We start from the raw sequence: 21,186 nt of genomic DNA, 5'->3' as shown, positions 1-21,186 counted from the left end.
TGGGCCAAAGGCAGACAAGCTAGAGGACACACACGTGGAAATGAGGGAGGGGGGGGGGGTATCAAAACTGCTTTGGCTCAAGCAGACGGAATTATCAGATCAGATCAGGGGATGCTTAGAGAATAATTGTCAATTGATTGTCTATGTGAAGCCCTTTGAGATTGCTTGTGATTTAGGGCTATACAAATAAACTTGACTTGAATTAAAAGATACGCATTTTGGGTTCGAATTACCCAAGGATGGGACTGAAGAGAAATTGGCGCAGGGCTACATTTATTGAGTTGTGTATTTATTCGTCATTCCTTTTTATTTCGATGACATTCCGTCAACGTATGTCGATTTAATGTTGATGTAGGCGTTTTCTTTCTTGAAGATAAAGATAAGAATTTGTTTTGTAATCTATGTGTTGTCAAAAGTTCAAGTGGAAATGTTCACACAAAAAAATAATAAATTCTAATTTGCATGCCAGGCCAATAGGTGGCAATGTAAAGAAAACACGCACATGCTTATGGGGCTAATTCTAAATATGCTTTTAAAGACTTTTCTCCCAAAAATTCGAAAGTGTTTTCAAGGCATCCAAAAGTCATTTGTAAAGTAAACAAAATCAGATTTTTTTTTTTTTTTGAAAGAGTGTTGCAACTGTGATGCAAGTTGAGGTCCGGCAACATGACCACGGTTTCTCTCCCTCTTCCTCTCTTTCTTTCACTCCCACCTTCCTGTCATTGTTGGGCCACTTACTCATGCTCTAAGTCACCTCCTCAAACCAAGACTCAAATGCTCCAAAAAGCTGAGTATCAAGAGACCTACATTAACCCGACTTATCTATTGTGTTACAGAAAAACAACAACAATCTCATAAATAAATAGCTAAAGCAGTCAACATCACGACCCCCCCCCCCCCCCCCCAGCGCGCCCGTATCGCCTAATCCCACCAAGAACAGCCGCGAGTCATGTCACGACACAAAGCACTGACATATTCACCCGATTATGTTCTCTGCCGACAATGTCTTTGTCGTCTTCAGTGGGGGGGGTTAAGGCAATAAGCGCTAAAAGTGAGACACGTTCCGGAGACCTGAGCCCGTGAACCCCCCGGCCCCCGCCTCCCCTCTTCAACCCAGCACCATATCATCAGCAGACATGGCGATGAGGGTGATGATTTCATCACACCCCCAGCCCTGACTCCTCCTGGCTGCCACAGTCTTCTAATCACCCTAATTAAAAGCTTTGTTCATTTAGAAATCTCTGATGACAATTTGTTTCACCCCCCCCCCCCTACAGCAGTGGTAGCTGTGAAGAGAGGAGAATTAAATTTGATCTTCTGACAGCAATTATTAAATGCTCCCTCCTGGCCTCAATTAAGGCCCGCAGGCTAATGCTAACACTGCTAACCTTCATGCAGACACGAGGTGCACTTCCCTTTTTTCCGTCAGAGGCTTCCTTTCGTCACCTCTTTTGCCTCCGCTGCTTTTGGGCGGTGGGCTAGTTTGCATCGTAGGATTTTCATTCTTGGGTATTTGTGCTAACTAAGTCAGTAAATTGGCAATGGCAGGTCTACTGGGAAGTTTCCCCCCTTACTTTGTTAATCAGCAAGTTTGGCCTCTGCAATAACCAAACAAAAATTTTGAATTGTGCACATTTTTAGCTGACCGAAATTTATTTATTTATTTATTTATTTATTTATTTATTATGTAGTTTGGATAGCAAAATTTAACCCTTGTTCATGTTTGACGACGCGGCTCCGACAGAAATATAGAATGGTGATCATTTTTCACTTTTTTAAATTTTTTTTATTCTTGCTAGGATGTCACTTTGCATGGTGTGACAAGTGACAGTCACAGGGTGGGTGTGATTTGCACAGAAGTAGACGCTTGCACGCTCGAGCAAGGATGTCCTTCATACTGAAAATACGACCTTCTGTTTTTTTTTTTTTTCCTCCTCAGGTCCCTTTGCTCTACTCGCAAACCGAGTAACCTAGATTGTAACGTATCAAGAGGCGAAAGAGATTGAGTGCTGGTACAGTCGGGCATTCAAATAAAAAAAAAAAAAAACTGCAAGAAAAAAATGGTTGTTTTGACTTTTTTTGGGGGGCTTTTTGATTGATAATTGTGAGCATTGTGCACATCATTAAACACTGCCGCAGTGTTTGCTTAAGCAAGGCTGGTGTTATGTTTCCAGGCGTTGTCTCACCACCGCACGCACGCACGCACACGCGCGCACGTAAACTTGATACACAAGCAGCAAACTGAATTCATAATTAATGCCACTCATATTCTTTTGTTTCAATCAGAAATTGATCATTTAAAATGCCAAGACACCGCATTTTGAGGTTTGACTGCACATAACTTGCTTTCTTCACTTGGAACTGTGCTTTACAGTTCCCTGGGGGGGCGGGGGGGGGGGGGGGTACAGTGTATGCATGTAGAAAAGGTTGTCTGGTGTGTGGCGGGCGTGTGGTGGCATGACGGCACCTACAGATGAGCCTCTGTTTAGGGGAGTGGCCCCCACCGAGGCCAAAACCGAGCCAGGCCCAGCCCAAGCCTCTCATTAGCCGCTCCTCTTTGGAGTGGTTAAGAGGGGAAAGGGGGGGGGGGATGTTACTGGCGAGGGACTGGCAGCACCAGCGTCCTCCACTCCCTGCGCCATCACACGGCGACCTCATCAAAGCGAGCGCTCGTAATTTGTCACAGAAAGCAGCCAATTAACATATGTTAAGGAGGAGGGAGGATGAGGAGATGGGAGGAGGGGACGGCGGGGTAAGAAAAAAGAAAAAGAAAAAAAAGATAGTTTATGATTAAAGAGTCTGCACAGCTGCATGGAATCAAGATGGCAAAGGGAAGGTTTGAAAGAGACCTCAGAGCTAGTAATCGGATAAAGCTTACCGTTACTTCAGCCCCATAAGCAGAAGGGGGAAGGTCGGCTGGAGAATCAACTAATGCAGACAAACAAATATCAAATTACCGCCGCCAGGCTACGAGCTTTTGGCAGAGTGCCTCGGGCTGGCTGTGTGGCTACAGTGCAGGCCAGTGTATGGTACGGACCCTCGGCCGCCCGACGTCCTGCTGTTTGACCACGCTCTATTTTTAGCATTGTGTCTGACCCGTTATGCTAAAACTTCCAGGAATGTACAAAATGCTCATTGGCACGACACTATTGGAACGGCAGGTGCACAGCCATGACTTCTTTTATTGTTTCTTAGGCGAGTTACATTCTAAGTTGAGTGGAAAAAAAAAAAATCCCATTCCGCCCTTGTTCGGTTTTTACCATCTTAACTGACACTGTTATTGTCGATGTTGTCGGAATATCTTATATGATAGTTTGCCTTGTTGTCGCGGCGCGGTGGCAGGTTGAATGCATTAAGCAGCGCCCGCCCGCCCGCTCGCTCGCCCGCCGATGCCATCCTGTTATCTGTCGTCTCGCCTGCGCTTCGTCTCCTCGGCAGCGACTGATCGCACGAGGCTGACGAGCCAGTTTGGGTTGCATTCTGCAGCCACATTCTTTCCTACGAGTGATCTGACTCAAACAATAAAGAGGTGCGGGAAGGAGGCGTTCAAAACTTTGAAATGATTGACGGAATTGAATGCAAAATTTTGCTCCATCACAATAAAAGGTATGACGTCGATGCCCTGCAATGAGGAAGAAGTTGTCACGCACGGGCAATTAAGACAATTACTGATCATTAAAATAATTAAATGATACGGAATGGAATGAAATGTTAACACTCTCACTGTCATCTCAAAGTATGATTTCTTTTAAAAGGCATTTGGTGATACATGTTTTATTTAGGCAGTTAAAATATATCGGTAAAATATATATACAAAGATTTTGAAATGACACACATTGCCTTTTCAATGGGGTTTAGGTCTGGGGACTTAGATGGCCAAAAGTGGATTTTCAGGCTAAACATTTGAGGGACACCATAAGTGAAATACATCATTTGCGTCACTGACAAAACTACAAATATATTCAATGTGTCAAGAAAAAACAAGCGTTATAGGAACATGTCACAAGGCTCGTAGTGAATGTTGGAGTCCATGCATACCTTTAATGCACAAACGGTGGTGAGTAAGAAAGTAACTGGACACACTATATGTATAAATCATGCCAGCTTCCTTTTTCCTCTCTCCTATCTTTGCCATCAAGCATCAGTCGTTACTTATTTATTTTTCCTATTTGGGAAGTAAAGAGCGAGAGTGGCGGGCCGAGAAGAGTTGTTTGGTTCACAAGGTTTTTATCTTCCGGTTCAGCGACGGGACCTGGCGGCCTGGACTTCCCCCAGCGCCGCTACCATCATCTTCATCATCAACATCATCGTCAGGAGCACTCAAATCCCTCCGCTACGAAGACAGCTGCATCGTTCACATAACCTCGCTTGCCCCCTCCCAGTGCTCGGCCACCGCCGCCCCCGGCTAATGATAGCAGAAGCATGTCCCCTTTCGCAAGGCTTTTTTTTTTTTTTTTCCACAACAAGAAACGAGTGGGCACACAACACACAACCCCCTCTTGCGCTTTCTCCTCCCCTTCATTTATTTTTCTCATATCACTCAATTCCTTCCCTGAAAAATCCCCCTTGCCTTCTGACCTAAAGAAGGCCTGAGAATGCTAGACAACCCCCACCCACCCACCCATGACGCACACTTAAGCGCCCCTCCGATTCCATACTGTTTTCTCTCACTGCAAGTGACCTGCATCACAGCTGTGTGTGGGAACTTGCATGGTGGAGTGTGTGAACGCATGTGTTTGCACATACCTGCACACGGTCACGATGCATGTGCCATTACTGTTGTTGGTAAGAAAGTTGTGCCCATTGCTCTGCCGTCCCACCCGCAGTTGCTCAACTTCTCCGTCCTGTCACACTCCCATCGAAAAATATGCCGAAAACCCAACCGTACAAAAACCAAAGCGACACGTGCCACGGGAAATCATGTAAATCGGAATAATCGGTTAAAGACAGCCCAAAATATATGAATATAATCTGGATAATTAAGAAAAAAAAAGTCTACATTGGAGCAATTTTTCCATATTGTGTAACAACAGTTCTCCAAAACATCAAGGAATGCTTTTATGCACAACTCCGACAATAACAAGCCGGTCTGCTCGGCAACACTCTGACAAGTTTGGGCAACATCGACGAATCATCCTTTCAAAAGTCAGCCTTTTCAAATAAAAGCACTTACAAAACGCTGAGGATTAAAGCGCATTCATTCTGGGGAATGTGTTGTTTTGGAGTGGATATTGAAAACTGGGATGGAATTTAGATCATGATCATGAAAATCGAATTGTGGAAAAACGTGCAATTCCACTCAATTATATAAAATATTTCAATCGTGTACTTGTGTGTGTGTGAGGCGGTGGCGGGAGCGCTGGCTTCTGTGGCTCCTACTGTGCATTATATCAAATAAACAACGTATTACATGTGTACTTAACCAAGAGGAGCCGCTGAGCGCCGAGAGCTAATCCCTGTTATCGTTTCAAGCATTTCTCCCTTGATTAGGGAAGAGGAGCCCAAGATGGTTGAGGAAGGCAAGTGAGGAGGCGGCAAAAAGAGAGCGAGGAGAGAAAAGAAAAAAAAAAAAAGCATTTGTGTTAACTTCCCACATACTATCTATCTATCCCTTCTCACTCTTGTTTGGCGCACTCGCTAGCCTCTCTTTGGCTTCTTCTCATTCTTCTCCCTGTGGATTTTGCACTGCTCTTCCTTGTTTTTCGACCACCTCTCAGAAGTGGGTCATCGACGGGCAGCGTTTTGAAGAACATGGGAGAAGAAGGAGGGGAGAAGAAGAAGAAAAAAAAAAAAAAGCGTGTTCTTTCTATGAGAACAATCTGAGACTTCTTTAACAAGTAGCCCGCTTATCAAATTAAGCTGTCAAAAGCACATTAATAACAGGCAGCTCAATTCCCTTCACACACATAGGGGATGTGAGGGGGGTGCATTGGAAAGAAAGAATGATCTCTCTGGCTGGCTGTGCAAAAAAAAAAAAAAAAAACAACAGAAAAAAACCACCAAGGGCAATAATGATTTTCACAGATTCTCACCTCTCTCAGTCTGTATATTTCTCTTTCTCAGGCCAACTTTTGATATGATTATTGGCCATCAATTTTGGTGGAGGGGGCGGGGGCACATTTAAAGGGCAAATAGCAAAACAATAACCCCCGCATTGACTTGGAAAAGTGATTTCGTCGTTTTATCACTCCGAACGTGAGGCGACGAGAGAAAGTTAACACACTTGACACTGCTCACATGACATATGCCTGAGATGCAGAAACAAAATTAACACTTTGGCGTGCAGATGGCAGGGAGGAGAGAAAACCACCCTGTGACCTCGCATGCCGAGTCCAAGTATCATACTTCAGACAGTGCTCTCCGGTCTAATAAATGTCTCAAATATAAATACATAAATAAATGGAGGGGAAAAAGAAACTGATGTTAAGTGTACTTAATCCAATGTGTGTGTTGCTAACCAAAACAGCAGCACCAAACAGTGAAAGAAAAAAATTCACTCAACTTCCTCAATTTTACGCAAAAGTAGGAGTCTATTTTAAACACATATTATTTTAATCTAGCGTCATTATGGACTATGAAATAAAAATGGAAAAATATTCATCTGCAGTTGAGTTGTAAATGCACTGCGCTTCTGTGTTGCCGCAACATCCTTGTAAACCGTGTCCCTAATTTTCTTTTTTTCTTCCCCTGTCAGATTTTCTCACACCCTCATCCTGTTTGCGCGGCTCCCGAGGGGGCCCTTTGTAGCGAGCCGGCCGGCGGCGGGCGGATGGATGCGGCCGGCGAGGAGGCCCTGGGAGCCAAGCCGGCCGGGAGCAGTGACAGGTATCTCCCACACTTGCTGGGCTATTTTTAACAGTCGGGCCAGCAGAGGGCCAAAAATAAGCCAAGGGGCCATTTTTATCCCACACCATCCCGGTCACGCCCCTTTTGGCTTACTCACACCAGCGCACACTGTGCCAAAAAGTTAACTAGCAAAGGGGGGAAAAAAAGAAATCTCACGAAACAATGGAAGTGTCACTCTATAGCGCACACGCACGCACGCACAAGCGGCAGACAAAAGTCAATATCAAGGCTGAGCTATTTCTGTAGAGTGCACTATTTAGGAAGTATGGGCCGGGTGCCAGCATTCTCCTCTATCGTCTGGGCGCTATACAAGCCTCACCTCTTTCCTCCCTCACCCGAGCCTCTCCATTGTGAGCCTTCTCCTACGAGGCTATTTGTTTTTCCAACGAGTAGAAGCGCAACGCCAGCCAGGTGAAAGCATCTCAAAGCCATTCCAAAGAGAAGCCTCCCCCCCCCCCACCCCACCTCCACTCTGGACAGCTTGAAGTGAGGCGCGGGGCTGGAGTTTCAAACAAAGTGCCTGCCTCATTCATTATACATGCTCCTCCACTGAAAATCTTCTTCCGCAATAGCATCTCTTCTCCTTTCTCACCATTCGACACCGGACGACGCATCCATAAAGTATGAATGAAATTAATGACATCATGAGCTGCACTTTTGAATGCTTCGCAGAGCTACTGTACACGAGCCACTGTAAAGTTTCATTTTCTGGAGGGCCGAGCCAGCAAGTCTGGGAACGGCCCAGATGACGGCGGAAAGGAACACCAGTGTGGACTTTGGCAGGTTGAAGCCTCTTGTTCGAGACGGGGAGCGCCGATTCTCAGAAATGCCAAAAGACTTGAAACATTGGTGAATTAGCGCCGTAATATTGAGGAGATTTACAGATTGCTTTTTGTGAGACAGTGGCAACAAAAAGGCTGAAAAGTGGAAATATTTTCCCCTCTTGGATTCATGCGTCAACACAAGATGGTCTAAAAATACTGGATAGCGGCGGTGCAGAGGAGACGTTTCGGATGGATGCGTGCTCGCGCACACAAGCCGCCTCTGTGCGTCTCGCCGGACTACCGGATGACTCCGCTACGTCGCAGGCGTGACAAAGATAAATTACAGAAAGACTTTTCAAGCCTTTTCTTGTATTTCCATGGCGAGTGGCGTCCAAATACGGACCACGTTAAAGCGTTGCCACAGGTGGGGGGGCCCTTGTGTCATCATCGTGGCTTGAGCTCCCCACAATTCATGCATGTCTTATCTAAACAGATAAACAAGAGAACCAAAATGTTTCATTCCTCAGGAAAGGAGGGAAAGATGTTTCTTCACTAGTTTGCTAGCTCATTTAAAAAAAAAAAAAAAAATCCGAATACCGAGCCTGTACGGTTCAATATTTAGAACGAAATGTACAAACGTTATTCTAGTGTAAATGTTTCCTTTGTCTTATCACGCACAGTCCAACAACTCCCTTCTCTCGCTTTCTCCCTATCCAAATATTTCAAGGAGCCGTCCAACCGGCCTCCAGCATGGCGAGAGGTGTTTCGGGTGTCTCTTTAGGTGGGCTACTGCTGACGATACCATTGTGTGGTCAGCCCGCGGCTGCCTGCGGACCACCCAGCAGGCTGCCGCCGCCGCCGCCATCGTGACCGACAGGCCAGGCAGGAAACAGGAAACAGGAAGGAGGAGGCAGGACGTCCTGTTGGACCAGATCGCCGCCGCGTTCACTACGACATCACTCTGGCGTCATTTTAGTGCAAAAACACAGTGGCGTGATTAACCGAGGTATGTTGTGATTTTTTTTTTTTCCCCCCCCTCAATCTTTCTCATTTTCCTTTCCAACTTCTTTTTCAGATGAGAATAGAGATGACGGTACTTTATCATTTTCAATACACACCAGCAAAAACCTCACGCAATTCGAGACAAAAAAAAACAAAGACAAAGATATAAACATTCCTATGTGCAAACAGAGACAACAAACACACACACACGCACAAAGGCAGCAAACACAAAGCAGCCGCAAACAAAAATCAACTTTAGAGAGAAAATATTCTAAAGTGTGTTTTACAATACAATTAAACATCAAAGACTGATATATTCCGCTGTGATCTTTAACACCCTAGTGAACAAGCCCCCCCCCCCCCCCCCCATCCCTTCTCCCCTTCCACCCCCCACAAACACACAGACAGAACGATGCTGAGCACCAGCGCTAATTACTAGACAGAGACTTGGCATCATTATGTTAAAAAAAAAAAAAAAGATTTTTTTAAATGTACGCATTCACCCTAAACGACACAAGAGTGCTATTTCTGTTCTAAAGTTTGAAAAGATGGTGCAGCCAGTTTGAAGAAAAACTCAGGTCACGAATCTGATTTTATTAGTCCAATAATAATTTCATTGTGGGCATAAATTTATTATTATTATTTTTTTTTTTAAAAAGCCGGCCTTGTGTAACAAACTACATAACAAGCTCTTGAGTTAGTCTGAAACTTTTCATCTGCTTGAAAACAGCCGGTGGCAAATTATTGTTGGTCAAAACTATCTTAAGAATGAACTTTGTTGTATCATTTTGAGCTTGTGATTTTATTGGCGTTCAACCTGTTCCTCATGATTTGATTCACTTGACTCCTCTCTCACCTTCTCCTTTCAGCCAAAGGGGAATGAAGTCCAATTACTGTACTTTGATATCTCCCGCCACATCTTGCCAAACTGCACTTTGCAAATGAGCATTCTGCTGATGGTTAACTGAGCAAACGCTGCAAAACCCCTTCCAAAATATTTCAAGCACCGTCGGAAGACTACTTTAAAGCCACGCAAAGGGGGGGCTGATGAATTATTTGCTTAAACATGAGCGCCTCTGATGTTTCGATGAAGCTAAATGTTTTCATAGATCTGCTTTTCCATGAGGAGCCAATTGTGAAATGTGCATTTTTTTTTTGGTTCCTGGTACACTTGGCATATTTTCGGCGACATTTAGAAAGAAGAAATAAAATACAAGAATCGCGAATTTAGCCCGCTAAGGGAAAAAATGAATTATCTATCACCTATGCTCAAGGCATTACACACACACACACACACGCGTGGACACACACAAAGTTCTTCCTTTAAGTAAAGCCTCACTGAGCCCCCAGTGTACAGCAAAGTGCCCTGACAATCGGCTCAATGCCCCGGCCAATCACAGGGCCACGTGACCCTCTAATCCCTCTCTGAGAGGGGCAAGTGCGTGTTGTCATTGTTGGTTTTGTGAATCAGTGCCCAAAATCCCACATGATTTGGCCGCAGGGAGAAAAAAAAGAAAAGGGGGGGGACAAAAAATAGTCAAGACAGTGTTGGGGTGTTTGAGCGTTAAGGGGACAGGGCATGCTTTTTGTCTGTGCATGTGTGTGTGTGTGTGTGTGCTTGCACGGGGTCCTTCAGATTACAGTGCTTGGCTGACAGAGTCCTCAGTGTGTAATCGTGGGTCCACATGCGAGCACTCACCTTCCTCTGAGCGGATTAAGCCAAGTCCCAAGAGAGCAACAGGCCAGACAGGACAACTTCATTGACCGTGGCCACGGGAGAAGGGGGGGGGGGGGGGGGGGGGGCAATGAGACTAACTAATATTTGGCTAACACTGAAACTATTTTCACTGTAAAAGTCACCAAATAAAGGGGAAAAAAAAATAACTTTGAAAAAGATTGAAATGTATCCTGTAGAATTTGGATCAATTACATTTTTTCAAATCCAATTTATAGGCTGACATGGTGTTGGAGGTGTAGAAAAAAATACTAAATTCACACTTTAAAATGAATTGTTGAGTTTTAAAAAATATGTTGTTGACTCCAGCTTTCAACTACAAAGGGTCATTGGAACAAAGGGTGTTTTTCCTGTTTTAATCTAGTGTGTGTGAATAATAACGAGAGCGAATGCAATAAGGAAGTTCTACGGCTGCTTTATATTTCAACATCTGCTTTGGGAATTTTAAAATATAACTGTGCTCATTTAAAAATAGATATACATCATATACAAATTAATTTCTAATGTGCCAGCCATTCAAAGTTGGTAGGTCGATTCAGGTAATTTTGTTAAGACTCCAAGATTCCAACAGGTTTGTACGAGACAACGCTAAACTACAAATAAAAGAAACTGCCGACAAGTTTTTTTTTTTTTTTTTAAATGATACATTTTATACAGCCTGAAAGGGCCATCATTACTTTGGTATAATTGACCTCTTCTCTATTAATATTTATCTATACAATAAGTTATTTCCAAATTTGATCAGGACTGTTAGTTTAATTGTAAAAACTACAGTAATTTTTTTTTCAAATGAAAAATGAGTGCACCAATACGTTTACACGGGTCCAATTATTACCCATAGAAGCTTGCTTGCAGTGTCTTTGGTCAATATTCCAATTCAACTTTTAGATTTAATTTACAATTTTAAAATGTGATTCAGTGCCCTTCAAGAGAGTGTCCGTTTATTTTCACATAAAGTCAAACTAACCATGAAATATCTTACTGATATGAGTTATGTTCAATTCCCTTTATTTCTGATGAAGTCTAATAAAGTGCATTTGGTGAAGTGTAAACGTTGATGTGTGCGCCTGCATGTGGACACCATGAGCCTAACTCTCCAAATAGACCAGAAATAACCATTTCACGAGTTGACACCGTCCGCAACTGGAACTTTGTTGAGAGGTGCGCGCATCACAAGAGTGGATAATGAAGAAAAGAAAAAAAGAAAAAAAAGAGACGGAAAAATAAATGTAGTAACAGCCAACTATCCAAAGCGACGCACGTACGCGCGCTCGGCTCGCTCGTACTTACTTTAAGAAGCCAGAAAAACGCATCCGTGTGCTGGTGTCAATGTGGAAGAAGGTTGCCAACAGAGACGATCAGGTCCGCCGGTGGTCGGGCTCGGGTTCGGGCTCCGGCTCCGGACGGCACAGCACTGACAGGACAGGACGGGAACGGGGACGGGACAGGACAGGACGCGAGACAGCCGCTCGGTTGAAGAGGACGAAACTCGGGGGCCGATCGAGCGCGCACTTAAAATCCAGGAGCGCAACTTAACAGAGGACGCCGCTGGGAGGGGAAAAAGTCATCTACAGTACACGCTGGGAGTCTCGACAATGTCACGGAGAACTAAGAGCGCCTTCTCTCTCTCTCTCTCTCTCTCTCTCTTTCTCTCTCTCTCTCGCTCTAATCGCTCAGTGAGCGTGTGCGCAGGCTGTCAGGCGGGCAGGCAGGCAGGCAGGCAGGCAGGGGCGCATATGCAGCAGGGGTGTCCGTCGGTACCGCGAGGCCGGGTACAGATCGGTGCCGGTGCTGGTGTATAGTGGAACGTCTGCTTTGCTCTTTTTGCTTGATGCTCTTGTTTCTTTCTTCTCCTTCGCACTAGTCGTGACAGAGTCTTTCCATAAAGGCTCTCTTCTATTTCCTCTTAACGCGTGGCTTCTTCTTTTTTTCTTTCTTTTTTTTTTTTTTTTTTTGGAGTACTGAGAAAAGAGGGCGGGATCACATTTGCCCGGGACAGGACTTTTATGAAAGAAACACGTCTGCTCTAATGGTTTGTTATAGTCAATACTGCTCTAATAATAACTTGAGCCGCTCAAAACAAATAAACAGGAATGCACTCATTGCCATTGAATTAAAATTGGAATTCATTTGAGGTACTTTCCAATTTTGTTGAGCACTTTTTTAGGTTTTTTTGTTGTTGTTGTTGCAGGCAACCTGAAGCAATAGTTTTATTAAAAGATCCCTTTTTATTTCTCAATTTGATATTGCGTTGCATGTATAAAGTACTATACTGGCGTAAACTACGAGTGACACGCTGGACCCATTTCGTAAAACACAAATATCTTTTGCCGTATAGCGGGAGAAGATTTCATTGTGCGTCTCACGATACGTCGATGGCATGGATAGATGGAAACAGATGTTTGTAGTCAATAAAAAGTACTTTTCATTGATAATGACTTGTTCTACTAGGTGGCCTCTGCAGATTTGGCGCAATGTGAATCTCTGACCCCCCCCCCCCCCCCCCCCCACCTCCCGCATGGCGCCAATCATTGTGGAAGAAGGCGCTATCTTCAAATGATAAGGCCCGACGCAGACAGTAAGCATGGGAAATTAGCAAGCCCTTATCCATCCAACTGAATGATTTCAAAACATCCACTCCACTGCCGTGACGATAACAATTAAAGCAGCAAGTTTGCCACTTCAGATAAGCGCCAGACAGGCATCGCCGTGGCTTCATGTGCAAAGATGAATCGCAGATAGGCCTTGTAATAATCCTGCTCTATTATTTGAACATTATATGGCCGTCGAAGGGAAGATTTTGTAAGCGTGCTGCGTTGGCGCTAGTTTGGTCTGTACTCAACCCGAGTGTACAAAATCTGGAAAACAAGTCTTACTTGAAAATAAAGAGATTTAAAAATGGCATCAATACGAGTGCTTTAATATAAGGAGTAGGGCATCTTATTGCCATAGCAACCTATCATAATGATTCAACATTGTTTTCAAGAATATGTGCTGTGCTTTTTCGCACATTGGCTTGAAAGTAAATTGTGAATATTTTCCCACGACTGATACTCAAGTAACTATAAAATGGTCACACACGTTTCTCTCCATCTGCTCAGTGCAGGGGCGGTGCTATAATAGTGGGATACGGGGTCATGGGTGGCTGGGGGAAAAAACCAATTGCCTTCTTATCTTTAATAAAGAAATTTGCTTGGGTTACAAAACAGCACATTGTTCAAGTTGGTATTACACCTTATATCCCTATCAACTAACAAAGTTCATGTAAATAGCCAAAAGAAAGCAACCTCTTATGGAGCTGTCATTGGTCCAAAATGGTTCAGGGCACATCCCTTCGCATCAAAGTCTCGACCGGACAAAAAAAAAAAAAAAAACCCTTTAATACCTCACAAAAACAAACATCATCGTTCCTAAGCTCTTTCTTTTCAAAGGTCTTTGGTCACGAGTGATGCAATAAATCCAACAATGAGCAAAACAATCAAACTTACCTTTGCGGCTGACGTGCTTCTGAAGGATTGTCGCTATCCATTTTTTAAAAATACGTTTTTTTTTTCTATGTCGCCCTTGGAGAGACAAATTTCGATAGCCCTCCTCTATGATCCTAATACCAAAAAGTCCATGTACTAAGAAAGAAAAAAGAGCTCCCTCTATGTGCCTGCGTAAGTTGACACCAAGACAAGCAGCTTTCAAGTTCACCGGTGAAGCGTAAGCTTTGTGCCGCATTCACCCAATGGGTCGGCACGTTGCTGCCTATCAAATCAGTTGATAAATAAATCAAGCTGTCTAATCTGCTTGAGGTTTTTTTTTTTTTTTGTAATGCAACCTTGCTGGTGTCTGATGCCACCTTCACATCACCTGACCTTTTAATCTTTAATAGCATTTCCTCTGCCCTCCCCGGACTTGGGATAATACTGGTCAACACACTTTTTTTAATCAGTGATGGCCTTTGCTTAAATTTATTTTGAACACTGATTAAAACAATGTATTTTTTACTTTCATCCCTGATTTAAAAAAAAAATAAAAAATGTGTTGATCGGTATAACGGTGAACGCAATGGTATAAACACAAAGACCCGATTGATTGCTTTGCAGCAGCTATCTATCTATCTATCTATCTATCTATCTATCTATCTATCTATCTATCTATCTATCTATCTATCTATCTATCTATCTATCTATCTATCTATCTATCTATCTATCTATCTATCTATCTATCTATCTATCTATCTATCTATCTATCTATCTATCTATCTATCTATCCATCCGGTCACTTATTGATGCGTGTTCTTACAACATACCACGTTCAATGTTCCTTCATGTACCGTCTTGTCGCTTTCTTAGTCATTCATCTGAGAGCTCCTCACAGTGTTCACAAGGCTTGAGTTCTTCTTTGGTTGGCACCTGCAAAGGAGGCAGAGGCGGAGGAGGGGGAGTGAGAACCTGTCACTGACACGGTAATTGTTTGCATAGAAGTGTGCACGAGCAACATCATTGACGTAAATGTGACCGTTGGTTTCTGTGCCACACACTTTCAAATATTCCGTGTGCGTCTTTTAATACATTTAGAAGTGATGAGAGTCTGAGGCCAACAGTAATAGAGAGCAAGATAAATCATTTCAAAACTTTATACACCAATAACGTGACCAACGTACTGTATAAAGTCCAAGTGGATGAGATGACGTGGTTGCAAAAGTATGCACACCCTCTTCGAACCGGGGATGGGGCTGTGTTCAGAATCAGATTCCAGCTCATGCAACAACAGTTTGACTTTTACCGATTAGATCATCCATCCATCCATCCATTTTCTGAACCGCTTTTATGGAAACTTTTCCGATAAATCTGTTTTTAAATGCCGAAAAATAATCAGCGGTATTATTTATATTGGAGTGTGCAATGAGCGAGAGCTGTAGCATATTTGACTGCCGAGTGCTTAGTCAAGTCAAAACATTGTTTAATGAAAACATTAAAGACAGACTCGGACGGCTTCATGGAGCGCATAATATGATTGAGATACGCGCAGTGCGTAGTTGCGTGCGAACAAATCGACTCCACCGTAGATTGAATAAATATACTTTTTGCCATTTCTGTCATTCTCAGCCAAAGCGATTTATCCTAAATGGAAAGTAATTACAGTATAAGTTTGCCTTCCGAAACACTTCCTGTCCAACTCAATACATATCTGAGCTCTTGATCACAGACTGTATAAATGTGATCCTAAGCTCATTATTTTAGACTGCTGCGTGCGCAAGTGCAGCTGACTGTCTCAAAGTCAAATGAACTATTTAGCCAAACAATTATGTTGATTGCAACACACCTAAGGCGTTTGGGCAAGTGGAATTTTGCAAGGTTTGGCATTCACCGTAAAGGAAAAGTGTTTGGGTTTTTTTTTTTTTTCTTTGGAGAACACGAGTGGACCAAACACACACGTGTGGTTTGCAGATAGCGATCTCGCTCGGATTGTTAGTTAAGCCTCTCCTGGCAGCTACTTCACAGCATGTGTCACAAACACGCGCACAGAGAAAAGCTTGCCTTGAAAAATAAAATGTGTGTTTCTGTAAAAGAGGTGGAAAGAAAGGAATGTCTGTCCCGAGCAAATCATATCAACACAAACGCATTTCCAGGGCGATGAGGGAACAGCACAGGCTCGTCCGCTCGCCGCAATCTGTTGTGGCTCCACAAGCTGCCACTCACTGGAGAAGACGTTGTCAGGCAAGCGCGGCTCTGGAGAATTAGCCGGCTATTACAAAACACTCAGTCGTTGTTATGTGTCACATACATCTGAAAGATGCTTATCAACTATTTACAGCTTTCCATCATTCTGTCTGTGCTCAATCCCAATTGGGGCAAGTTTGATGCCATAACTAGACTCTAGCCAGATCATCAAACTCAAGAAGCCGCCATTAAGTGCTAAATACCATATTCTCCGGACTATAAGTCGCTCCGGAGTATAAGTCGCACAAGCCATAAAATAAATAATAAAGAAAATAAGACACGAGTCGCACCGGAGTATAAGTCTGACACTCTGTACCATCAGAGTGATAATTAACTTTGATTTTTTTGACATGACATGATACTTATAGCCGGCATTTAACCTAGCAGATCGACCTTTGTTCTTGGTGTTAGTCATTCAAAGTATTTTATGAAGTTTAATTTGGCTCCTCTTATTAATCAGATTTGTAATGAAAGTCAGGGCAATATCACAAGTAATTAGAGTTGGAGGGAATTTTACCAGTGTGCACCATAATTAGGAGAGCAAAGGTGACAAAAATCACTTAATTAAGTCATGTAGCCTCATATTACAAAAGAAAAAAAATTGTTCATAAAATAGAAGCTCACTTTCAAGGGGTATTTTTTACTGTGGTCACAAATACACATTTATGACAAAAAAAAAAATCAAATGAGCTAGGAAAGATAGAAACATTCTATCATCTTGCCATTTCATTTATTTGGAATTTTTGCAGTTGGTATTTTAAAGTCCATCTGGATTTTAAGACCAATACGTCAAGCAAATGGCTTGTATGATATGCAATCTTATACGTATATTGTTGTAGAGAACAGAACGCTGCCCTGCAGAATCACGCTACGACCGCTACCATCACGACTCCTTAACTGAGAGCAGTGTCAAAGGTGAAACGGCGGAGGCCATTTTGCATGTGCCGTGTTTAACCAACAGTGTTCTAACTGTACACCTTTTATGCATAATGGATGAGGCACAAGCTGAACAACAAGCTCTGCCTTTGTTCCTCCTGATGCTCCTGTTACATCACAGGAAGAGCCCCATGGTCCCGTGACCGAGCTGCACCGCGACGCCACTGGCCCCGGCTGGCAGGCAGCACGGACGGAGTTGCTGATTCCACACTTTTTAAAGCTCGCTAGACTTGACAGTAAAGGATCCAAAAGATTGCTCGGTGTTGTTCAGGGAAGTTCTACATCATATTTAATTTTCATAATTTCATCGGGATTCTTTTAAAGGTGACGTTGCCGTGCACCGCTACCTTTTTTGTGCGTATACGTCGTGGTTATTGGGTTCTAACGATAGCGGCTGCTGGGGTATTTTAACGGTGCCGCGAATCTCAAAGCAAACCTTTGCCTAAAACCCAAAAGCAGTTCCGAGCGTTTCCACTCCCGATACTCGTAGTAACCGCTACGCAGCAGCTCCTCCTGCAGCTGTTGACCTTGACAATTAAAGATCACTCAGCATAGTGACGCTACTTCTTCCACATGCTCTACAAGCAGCTGATAACATCTGACTGTGAAGAAGAAGGAAAAAAAAACCCGACGCTTCTTAACGAGACTCCGACGCACGCCAGTCGAGCTTTCGCGACCGCGCGCCGGATCTCAGCAGATGAGCGGCTGCGTCTAAAGCTCTTTGTGCCTCCAGGATGGCCCCCCAACTCATTCTTATTCAGACATGATCAGAGGGGAGGCAGGCAACTGAGATTAGCTGCAGATCAAAAGAGCTGCCTCGCGCCAGCGCTCGTGTTTTGTAGATTTAGGCCGCCCCGGCGCGTTGCCGTTGTATGGCGGCGCCGGAGCCTCGCACTGATATTTTCTGGCCTCGACGGAGCTCAAGGGGGGTCGGCGGAAGGGGAGTTTGTGCGCAGGAGGTCGGACGGCTGTTGGAAATGTTAAAAATATTAAAAAAGATAGGAGGGTAAAACAATGATACGATAGGCTCTTACGGCTTGACTGAAAAAAAAAAAGACGCGCTCACTTCTTTCCATGCACAAAAAAGTAACTGCTTCCATATGTGTGTGTGTGTGGGGGGGCTCTTCAGTGATAATTTGTTTAAAAATGAAATGTGCTTTCTCCGGCAACACGCTTGGAGTAACGACTAACTACAGGCCTGCGCTCTGTCAGAGGCCTTAGCAAAATACTTGTCAACAACAGAAAATTACGGCTATACTGTATCAAAACCTTTCACGTTTATTTACACGAACCCGAGTCAGAACCTCAAACAGCAGATACGGATTAAATAACATTCCACTTGACATCCGCAAGACTCACAGGCATGTCTGAGAAAATTGCAAAAAAACGGTCGACTTCATGGACGTGACCGGCGACGGTAGCTCAAGACAATCGCTTTCCGAGTCACATGACGAAAATGAAGAGAAACGATGAGGCGAGGTGAGTTTCGACAAATACGTAAGCGCGCGAACCTCCCGACGGAGAGAGAAAACAAGATGTTTCCTCAACTGGGCTGCCCATCAAAGCAACGGAATTCAGAGGGTAGAAAAGCTAATACGGGAAGACTGAACAGTTACTGTAAAGTGGCTCCAAGTTTCCGAGCTCTATGTGAGAAGACAGTAACTCTTCCTGATTACCGAGGACTGAGGCAAAACTTTCCGAATTTTGCTATTAATTCAACTGAAATGATGGAATCATTTCTCCCAAAATAGGTGAAAACATTTTATTTAAACAAAGTATTTCAACACACGGCCGTTCCACTCGGTGGCTTTGATTCGATGAGGTGATTCTGAAGGCTTCTAATTTGGCCTCCCAAAACAATTCAACAAGAATAAAAGCTGCATCAAAGATTTTTCATTGCCTGCAAACTTCATCTCACACCAAACCCCGTGATGCGTGTTCTTATTGAAGCGTGAATCTTCTCCATTTTTCAAGCTAGCAGCATGTCGTAGCTCCGTTTCTCTCACCAGACTGCTTACGGAGATGTTCTAAGCAATTACCCTTAAATGTAGCGCTAACCTAAACTGACTGTGAAGAATTAGAAAGGGAGAAATAACACTATATTAAGTTACACTTTCACGCCTCCGACCATTTGTCTTGCTTCGGAGGTATAAAAACCAGAGACGTTAAAAGTTTAAGACACACTTTCCCAGGTTGCTTTTTGTCACCTTTTCCTAAAGTGTTCAACAGAGACGATTGGCAACAGCTGGGACGCGACCACGCCTTTGTCGCCGGAGCGTCTCTGGTGTCATTGTGCTGCGCCAATGCAGGGGGGGGAAAAAAAATTGCTGAATAAACAATGATTTAACCTTTGGGTCTTGTCGACAAAGCCCCCCGATTTACTAAAAGCGTGAAACGAGAAAAGACATCTATTCAAATCGAGCAAAACATTTCCCAATAAGAGGATGGAATAACAAAATAATCTGTTTAGGAAGCCTCGACCCACTGTGCGGTCTCGATTCGATTTGGGAGGAAAACGGACAACTTACCCGTGCCGTTTCTTTGCTTCACCAGGAAGGGATACCTTGCAGCACCAGCTGAGGCCCAAACAAGTTCAAATTAAAAAAGTGAAAGAAAAAATAAAACTGAGGGCAAAAGAAGACAAATGGAAAAACTACAAATGCCCACAAAGTGCCCGAAATAAATGCCCAGCATGTGATAAAGCCAGACCAGCTGGCTTTGAATAGAAACCCCGAATTTGGGTTGTGCGTATGCCCCCGATGTCTCTCAGCATCTGAACTGAAATCAAGTATATGTCTTTCCAAACACCCGACCACTGTCCCGACTCTATCCACCTGCTCCTGTCAATCACACGTTGGGTAAATTTAGCCTTTGGGGGGGATCAGTGACAGCCTTGACCCCCACGTACAAACCTCATGCATGCTGTAGCCCGGATCTCTGACCTCGCAAGAATGCGGGCGTCGCCCGAGCGACAAACAGATGTCCCTCCCTCTTTTCACCTTCACGTGTGCCTAACTTATAGCGGACGCCATTTCTGGTCAAGAAAGTCCTAGATGTATTTCATGTGGAACTCAGAGAAGCCAACAGACAGCAATGTCATTTGATGTCTACCGGGAAATCTTCGAGCGCTTTATGCTTCCCGCTACTGACGAGCTTTTTGGAGACAATGATTTTATTTTCCAGCAGGATTTAGTATCTTCCCACAAAGCCAACACTACCAATACCTGCTTTAATAGCCATGGAATAAGAGTGACTTGAACCCCATTGGAAATTTATGGGGTTCTGTCTTTTTGTGTTTCTCTGCCATAATCGTCAAAATTGAAACAAATATGGGCCTGAAATATTTCACTTTGTGTGAGGTGAAAAAAACACTGAAGTTTTTTGGGCACCCACTTGTCGGCATTGTCGACATTTTTTTACTTTCCATGACTAAAACGCATGCAAGACGCTAATTGGCGCAGTCATCCAAATTGCTATCATTTTGCAAAGTAGCAAAATTGATTTGCAAGATCATATATTTTTCCAGCTGCCTCGCAAGGTTTAAACATAACCACTTTTCTTTCCACGCTAATGACCCAAGTTATCGACGCTGCCAAAATCATGAATGAATAAGCTTTCCTTTCAGAACCCGCATCACCCAAATATGCCAATGAGAAATTATCCGAGGCAACAGATTAGCTAGCATCGATAGCATCTTATCTGGAGTCCAAATAACATGCAAAGTGGTACCCGCCTATAATTGAGTAACTATGAGCTCATTTAATTATGCATTTGTATTGCTGACGGGTTTTTTTCCCCTCCCAAATGGCCACAGCAGGAAACACACTTTTGATGGATAAAAATCATACACCTCCATCCAAGAGAAAAGTTATGAGTTTTCCAAAATTGCTGACATTGCTGCTCCAAGTCATTTCTCCTGCTAAATGATTCATTCACTTGAACGCAATTATCAACACGCTTAACAAGCACAATATGACTCTGACTGTTTTGGGAGCGGATCTTTTTTATTTCAATCAAACTTGAAGGGCTGCTGCCGAAATTTGGATGCAAATGACACCGAGGCAATTCTGCTCTTCAATCGTGAACATAATTTCAAGTGGAGAACAGAGGAGTAAAATATCGATTTTTTTTTTCCTAGAAAATTAAACAAATTCTGCTTTGAGAGGAGATAAAAAATAAAATAAAATAAAAT

At 43.5% G+C, this 21,186-nt stretch overlaps 1 protein-coding gene across 8 annotated transcripts in view; it reads right to left on the bottom strand.

The window, feature by feature from the left end:
• The window catches only part of mef2cb (myocyte enhancer factor 2cb), a 139,889-nt gene that overhangs the window by 34,673 nt on the left and 84,030 nt on the right, over window positions 1–21,186 (bottom strand). For 5 of the 8 annotated variants that reach the window (XM_085909400.1, XM_085909392.1, XM_085909398.1 and 2 more), the window contains one exon: window positions 14,645–14,747. The gene's annotated coding sequence lies outside the window, so the exon portion shown is untranslated. Of the gene's footprint in view, window positions 1–11,637; window positions 12,609–13,835; window positions 14,138–14,644; window positions 14,748–19,522; window positions 19,716–21,186 lie in introns of those variants that run through there. The other 3 variants (XM_085909393.1, XM_085909397.1, XM_085909396.1) reach the window with 3 other exon arrangements.

The sequence above is a fragment of the Syngnathus leptorhynchus genome, chromosome 4, assembly GCF_054491065.1.
Source record: "Syngnathus leptorhynchus isolate UIUO chromosome 4, UIUO_Slep, whole genome shotgun sequence".
In the NCBI taxonomy this organism is placed as follows: domain Eukaryota; kingdom Metazoa; phylum Chordata; class Actinopteri; order Syngnathiformes; family Syngnathidae; genus Syngnathus; species Syngnathus leptorhynchus.
The sequence above is the reverse complement of the archived record's forward strand: the minus strand, read 5'-3'. Positions and strand labels throughout refer to the sequence as shown.